Consider the following 8,297-nt stretch of genomic DNA (forward strand, 5'->3'; position numbering starts at 1 on the left):
AATAACCCGTGTGGTATGATTGCTATGTCAGTGTGCTGGGGGCCGCTTTAAGGTGTGGAACACTATTGGGCCCTTGAAGTCCCCCAAAATGTCGGTCACTTCTCAATATACAGTCACCGGCAATGCTTCTTCTGGAGGGGCTTATACCATATCCAGGTGTGGCCCAGAGCATTCTCACCCTATGCAGCAGGGGTTCTAAATAGGAGAGGCTCCTGAATAGGGCGACAAGATAATTTAAAAATTCATGGTAACATCTAAAAAATCCAAACTGATTACAGATTATTTTAAATGCAATCAGTGCTGCCCTGAAACATGTATTTATTAGATTTTTATTATTAACATTTATTTATAAAGCGCCAACATATTCCGCAGCGCTGTACAATAAGTGGGTTTTATACATTGGACATACAGAGTAACATATAAAGCAATCAATAACCAATACAAGAGGTGAAGAAGGCCCCCCTGAATTTTCAAGTTATCAGAACCTTTTGGACCCTGAGCAAGTCATTTATATGGGCACACCCCTTCTGTGTGCAATATAAATGATTGATGTTACTAAGTAGTAAACTGTAAGTTTAGGGGCCCAAAAACTAGTCAGTTGTAGTTTATAAAAATAATCAATGTGCTTATACGTCAGTATTTTAATTGGGGGTCAGTTTATAGGTAACTAGGGGCCCAATGATGAAGCTGTGGGGCCCAATAACCCGTCAGTCCCCTGTTAAAAAGTTAAAGAGATACTGACACCAGAAATTAAATCTTTTTTTACATCTATCATAACATTGTCTTTACAAGAAATTTATAATTTTGCCATAAAAATATTTGTCTGATGCGTTTACATAACCTGTCTGATCCTCTGTGTTCCTCTATGAGGGGGCGGCCATATTTGTCTATTAGCATTAGAAGCTATAACTGACAGGTTGGGAAGGGACAGTCAGGTTGGCAAAACAGTCAGGTTTAGGAACTTCAAGTAACAATTACTTACAAAACCAAACCTGTCAGCGAAAAACCATCAACACGACCTATAGGTAGCTTTTTATGTATATTCATATTTTGAAAAGTAGTTTTCTCATGTCAGTATCACTTTAATGTAGAAAACACTGATACAATTCAGTAAATAGATCTCAATATAAATAGCTGATGTTGCTCTATAATAAGCAGTTCATATAAATAGTTAAAATGGATAATTCATGTGCCAGTAAGGCTGATGGCAGACATGGCGTAAAGTGGATATTTTTGGCAAGCGGAAAAACGAAAATATGCCCCGCTACTGTAAAAATCGCCTACCTTTTGCATGCACCCAAATGAATGAAATACGCTCAGGTGCAGGCACATGTAGCCGAAATACGCATAAAAAGGCGAGACTTTGCATTCTCACGTTTTTATGCATATTTCAGCGGAAAAACGATTGCCGAAAATATCCGCCCTACGCCACATCTGCCATCAGCCTAAATCAGTCAGTTCATTAGGGGCAGTGGAATTTACCTTTAGTTTTTAATTCACCGGTGGTCAGTGGAGTTTGTCCCTGCAAAGCCTTTGTCCTTTGCTTGATTAGCAAGTTACTTTCGTTTCTAGGCAAGTTACATAGTTTTCTAGGCAGTTTTTGTGGAAGTTATTTAAATTGCATACGCTTTGACGTAACTTTATAAGTAACTTACGCAATCTGAGCAACTTTTTGCAACACAACCGGGCCCATTAGGGAAGATTTCACGGGGCCCGGCACAACTGTACCACCTCTCCCCCTTGAAGGCAGCCCTGGATCTGGTCACCCTACTCCTGAAAGATACAGCAGAGTTTATGGCTTCTGTAATTATTATTATAATCCAGAAATCCCCAAGCTTTCTTACTCGTGAGCCACAGTCAAATGTAAAAAGACTTGGAGAGCAATACAAGCATCATAAAAGTTCATGGAGGTGCCAAATAAGGGCTAAGATTGGCTATTAGGCAGCCTCTATGCACACTATCAGCTTACAGGAGGCTTTATTTGGTAGTAAATCTTGTTTTTATCCAACCAAAACTTGCCACCAAGTCAGGAATTCAAAACTAACTACCTGGTTTGGGGGCACTGAGAGCAACATCCAAGGGGTTGGGGAGCAACATGTTGCCTCTGAGCCACTGTTTGGGGATCACTATTATAATCAATCTTTAGAATCAACCACTTATTATCACTATAGAGCCCTGCATTCAAATAAAGACAGGTTTAAATTCCCTATCAGGTCAGCCTAGCTGCTTATTCCTATCTTACAGTGCATTGTGCTGAGTTGCGCTAGTTCTTCTGTGCAGCCTGAAAAAAGGAGCCAGTAGAAAGTGGGATTAGTAGGGTTTTTGTTCACAAAATCAGCCCAAAACAACTTTTCCTCACATTCCTTCTATATTTAGAGTGGTATAATGCACTGACACATTTTTGTTTTTGCACAATATGTTCCTTTTAAAATGTCATTGTTTCAATATGGGATTAACAATGGCACACACTATACTCGAGTATAAGCCGATCCGAATATAAGCCGAGGTACCTAATTTTACCTAAGAAAACTGGACTTATTGACTCGAATATAAGCCTAGGGTGAAAGATACAACTGCTACTGCTAAGTTTCAATAAACAAACAAATAACAGATAAATAAATAGATAACTTTAGGGAAAGAAAAATGCTACAGCAGCAGACAAAAGAAAGTTTGGGAAGGCTAAGGAAGCTGCCATACTAATTATCAAGTACTTGGACCCCAGTGTACAAGTCGCACCACAGTACTACAATAGTAGTTACAAGGGCAAAATAATTCTTGATGCTGGACTTAGTACAAATTAAATTTTTGTAAATAACAAGTTATTGTAACAATTACTTAATCTGGCTCGTTGTGCAGATGTAACGCGCTCATTGCGCGCACCCACCCTCCCTCCGCTTATGTCCGTTCATACCTCCCTCCCTCCACCTGTCTCTGTTCATACCTCCCTCCCTCCACATGTGTCCATGCATACCTGGCCTTACGCGCACTCCTGCTGACTCTGGCTGAACGCGCTCCTCGCGCACACCTCTCCCCGAAGCCAGACGTGAGTAAGTGCGTGCGCAATACAGTATTGATGTGTTAGATCAGCTGGACTTAGTACAAATTTAATTTTTGTAAATAACAAGTTATTGTAACAATTACTTAATCTGGCTCGTTGTGCAGATGTAACGCGCTCATTGCGCGCACCCACCCTCCCTCCACTTATGTCCGTTCATACCTCCCTCCCTCCACCTGTCTCTGTTCATACCTCCCTCCATCCACGTGTCCATGCATACCTGGCCTTACGCGCACTCCTGCTGACTCTGGCTTAACGCGCTCCTCGCGCACACCTCTCCCCGAAGCCGGACGAGAGTAAGTGCATGCGCAATACAGTATTGATGTGTTAGATCAGCTAACAGATTCCCACCCCTGTAAAGATTTCCACTGGGAATCAGAACATTCAGGACGGTCAATAGAAAGTTATTGAGGGGGTCACAGAGAGCACAGATACATCCTTCAATTATTTTCTACTAGATGTGCTCGTGTATAGTATAGAGGACAACTCAGGGCCACGGAATGCCAATAGAGGATAAAAAATGACATTATCAAGTGCCATGCTGCCTTAAAGGTCATTCCATGGGTGCACATAAAAAGTAATATGACAGTCACTGGAACTGTATTTGCTTCCTCCGCTGACCCTCCACCCCAGGCTCATCACAATGCTCACACGCGCACACCTCTCCCCGTAGCCGGACTTACCTTTGAAGGACATACCTCCCTCCACCGCTCCACATGTGTCCGTGCATACCTGGCCTAGCGCATACTCCTGCTGACTCGGATGAGCACGCGTCACAGACAACTCTCCTGCAGACTCTGGATGAACGCGCGTCACACACAACTCTCCTGCTGACTCTGGATGAACGCACGTCATACACAACTCTCCTGCTGACTCTGGATGAATGCGCGTCATGTATGTATGTATGTATGTATGTATGTATGTATATCTTTATTTATAAAGCGCTACTTATGTACGCAGCGCTGTACAGTAGAATACATTAATACAAACGGGGTTAATAAGATAATAGATAAATACAAAGTATAACAATAAATACAAATAAATACAAGATAAAGTAACAGTTGCAATAAGTTAAGAGTCAAAGGCACAAGAGGATGGAGGTCCCTGCCCCATAGAGCTTACAATCTATATGGGAGGGTAACTTACAGACACAAATAGGCAAATATAAGTGCTGTAGGTCACAGTGGGTGACAGTACAATATAAGTGCTGATTCCCAGATCAGGTGCTGGGCGAGTGCTCCAAAAGGTAGTCTTTTAGTTTGGTTTTAAAAAGACTGGGGGAGGATTCTCTCCGGAGGAGATCAGGGAGGGCATTCCAGATGTAAGGAGCAGCAAGGCACATTGGTAGCTGAAAAGGCCATTGTAGGCCCTGAGCCAAATGTTCTGCAATTGCCTACATAGTAAGATCAGGTGGGCAGCTTTATGGAAAGAGTAATATACTAGGAGGTGCCAATATGTTAGTAACACCCCAGTGAATAGTCACCATAGCAGAAGAAACGAAACCCAAGTCCAGGTAACACAATTTAATCGTGCCTGGGTTGCTGCATAAAGGCATGTACACAAAGGTATACAGGTACTGTCAGTAGCTCAATGGATGCCCTGAATCAACAGATGCAGCAGCCCTCGATTCAGAATGGAAGGCAGGAAGGACTAAGCGGTGCAGAACACAACTATACAGAAGTGCAAGGAACACATTTTGATGCAATACCCACTTTTATTTTGCCAAATGCCAGGCAGATGGAATATATTATAGGCAGGGTTTCAAGGATGATGGGCACTTTAGCAAAACCACAAGGCGCCCTCTTCTCCAATTCACATAGAAGGCAGTTCAGGGAGACATGTTACTTTATTATCTGAGGCATACAGAATGACAGACTGCTAATTATGACCATATGTCAGAGGATTTTATATGTTTAAATTTTCCCAAGACCTTCCGAACTTGTACATATATCGGTTTCCCAAATGACAAATGAGCTGCACATTTTGCCAAGATTTTTTCAAATATATGAAAATTGACATTTCTTCTGCAGCTGACTGCATGGCCTGACATGCTATCCCAACCAGAACTGCATAGTGAGAATGTCCATTATTTATAGCTACTCAGATAACACATTTTTTTTCTGGTCCAATGAGTAGTTCTGCCCTTCATACTGTGTAGATTCTGGCACAACCCGTGAGAACCGATCCTTGCATAGGCTATTTAGGCATGGCACTGCTGCTGGAACAGATGTCCACGATAATTTGGGGCTATTTTTATGTTTTTTCTTTTAGATTTTATCTCTGCTTTTAATTAGCATAGATATTTTGGGAAACAGGATATTTTTAAGAGCATTCCATGTTTTTTTTTTACAATAATTCAGTGCATAAAAAAAGCACTCCACTAACTTGATCTCTTGCTGTAAAAATAGAATAAAGGTCATTTGCATGGGGTTATTATATAAATTTTGGCAGCTTATTATGATTATTATTATTAAAAGGTATTTATAAAGTGCCAGTGTATTTTGTAGTCGTACAGATTTAATCTACAGGAGGACATATGGCTGTGCTCATTAGAGCCAGGGCCATATTTACCATACAAGCACCAAAGAGACTGTACCTAGAGTGGCATCCTTGTGGGGGTGTCAAAAAAAAGCATTTCCAAAAATTATTTACTCAGCATGCCAACAGACAATTGCCTCCAAATCGAGCAGCAGAGCTAAGCCTTGCTTCCAGTCAGGGCCAGATTTAAAAATTGTGCATCCCTAGTACCTAGTATTTGCACCTCCACCCACCCCCACCCCACACTTACCCCCGGCTGTCTGCTCCACACTGCAACCACTGCAGCATGTCACTCATGCCTTACCACCACTGCCGCCACCCACTCTTACACAGTCTTCTTCTCTGAGGACTGGGTGGGTGGAAAATTTAAATGTCTGTCAAAATCTTCCGCCCAGTCCCCAGTGCAGCTGCGGGCAACAGGCGGTTGGTGGTTGACTTCAGGAAGCAATGTTTATTTCTGTCTAATGTTATATCACCAGATGCCTGCCTTCTGGGACTGGTAGAGGACATAGCCGGGGAACCAATGCATTCTTCTATGCTAGGATGGCAGTAGTGCTCAACTGGGGTCTGCTTATCCCCCACTCTTGCCCATTGAAAGCGGTTGACAATGCTTTCCCCATGTACAAGGTCACCTACATAACCCAATACAATCTGCTAGGGTATGGGGCCCCCGGTTGGCAGACCCCACTACTTAAGGGAAACTATACCCCCAGAATGAATACTTAACCAACAGGTAGTTTATATTATGTTAAGTTGCCTATTAAAGAATCTCGCCAAACTGGAACTGGAATATATATATATCACTAAATAATGCCCTTTTACATCCATTCCCTTGATCCACCATGTTGTGATGGTCTGTGTCTTTACATGACCAGAAATAATGCAGCTCTGACTGTAACAGGAAGAAGTGTGGAAGCAAAAGGCAGAACTCTGTCCATTCATTGGCTGATGTGGCCTAGCATGTATGTGTGCCTTGGCTTGTTTGTGTGCACTGTGACTCTTATGATCCCAGGAGATGGCCTTAAATTCTTAAAATGGCAATTTTCTATTTAGGAGTAACCAATAGCTAATACTACTAAAAAAATAGATTTTTATGAAAATAGTTTATTTAAATGAAGCGGGTTTTACATATGAGCTTGTTTATGCAGTATATTTTTATAGAGACCTAAACTGTTTGGGGGTTTTCCTTTAAGTAGCTCTGAATATTATCTGACAGCTCTAAATTGTACAAATTGGTTTTACCTATACTTTTAAAATGGTAAAACTAAATTATATGAATGTTAAAGTAAAATGTACACATTGCAACATGTTATTGTCCACAAGCTTCCATAGCCCCCATATATTGAAAGCAATACTGAGAGTCAATATTTGAGGGCTAGACATATATGGAAAAGCAGCACTACAGCTTACAAAGAGATTTATGGTGATTACAAGAAGAGAAGGCAGTATGTATTACTACTCATGTAGCTGGCATTAAAAGAATCAGACTTCTAAACCAAACAACAAAGCCCAGAAAGGTGAGCTCATCCTCTATGTCACGCAGTATTGCAGACAAAGTACGTAGTTAGAGGAATTTATTCAGCAGTATTGGGGCATTATACAAAAGGACAAAAGATAAGGAAATGGTTTAGCAATACAGATATGGGATCCGTTATCCAGAAACTCTGAATAACGGGAATGACATCTCCCATAGAATCTATTTGAATTATTCAGATTAATAAAGATGTTTTTCTTTTTCTCTCTAATATTGAAACAGTACCTTGTACTTGAACCCAACTAAGATATAATTCATCCTTACTGGAGGCAATGCAGTCCTATTGGGTTTATTTTATGTTTAACTGAATTTTTAGTGGACTTCAAGTATGAAGAGCAAAATTACAGAAAGACTTGTTATCCGGAAAATCCCAGGTCACAAACATTCTGTATAAAGGTTCCATACCTGTATTTATATTATTATATTTTAGCATGTGATCAGTTTAAAAAGCTTTGCGGCCTGTCAAGCACATGATGTCTATCTATTACAGTGGCCTTGTTTTATTGAAAATGTGGGCCAAACCATTAGCCAGGAAAGAATAGAGGAGCCCAGAGGCAACTTTAAAGTCAAATTCACCCACTGACACACCAGTGTCAAGACATTTTGCATGAAATAGCAATAATATGCTACAAAAAAGAGGTTGTGTTATTAAACATTTGGTTAACCCCAATGAGCCTGAATGACGATTGTAGTGTTTTTCTTGTAGCCAATATACCTATGTTTAAGCTCTCCTTTGCAGATATTGGTGGCTGCCTTAGTTAAAAGATTTCCAATATTGACTTCCACCATATGATGCCGGGGGTAACAATAGTTAAAGGAACAGCAACACCAAAAAATGAAAATGTTGTAAAGTAATTAAAATATAATGTACTGTTGCCCTGTACTGGTAAAACTTTGTGTTTGCTACAGGAACACTACTATAGTTTATAAAATAAGGTGCTGTGTAGCCATGGGGGCAGCCATTCAAGCTGGAAAAAAGGAGAAAAGGTACAGGTTACATAGCAGATAAACACTGTAGAATACAATAGTGTTTTATCTGTTATCTGCTTTGTAACCTGTGCCTTTTCTCCTTTTTTCCAGCCTGAATGGCTTCCCCATGGCTACACAGCAGTTTGTTTATATAAACTATAATAGTGTTTCTGTAGCAAACACTACTGTTTTACCAGCGCA

Source organism: Xenopus tropicalis, chromosome 1 (genome assembly GCF_000004195.4).
Source record: "Xenopus tropicalis strain Nigerian chromosome 1, UCB_Xtro_10.0, whole genome shotgun sequence".
NCBI lineage: Eukaryota > Metazoa > Chordata > Amphibia > Anura > Pipidae > Xenopus > Xenopus tropicalis.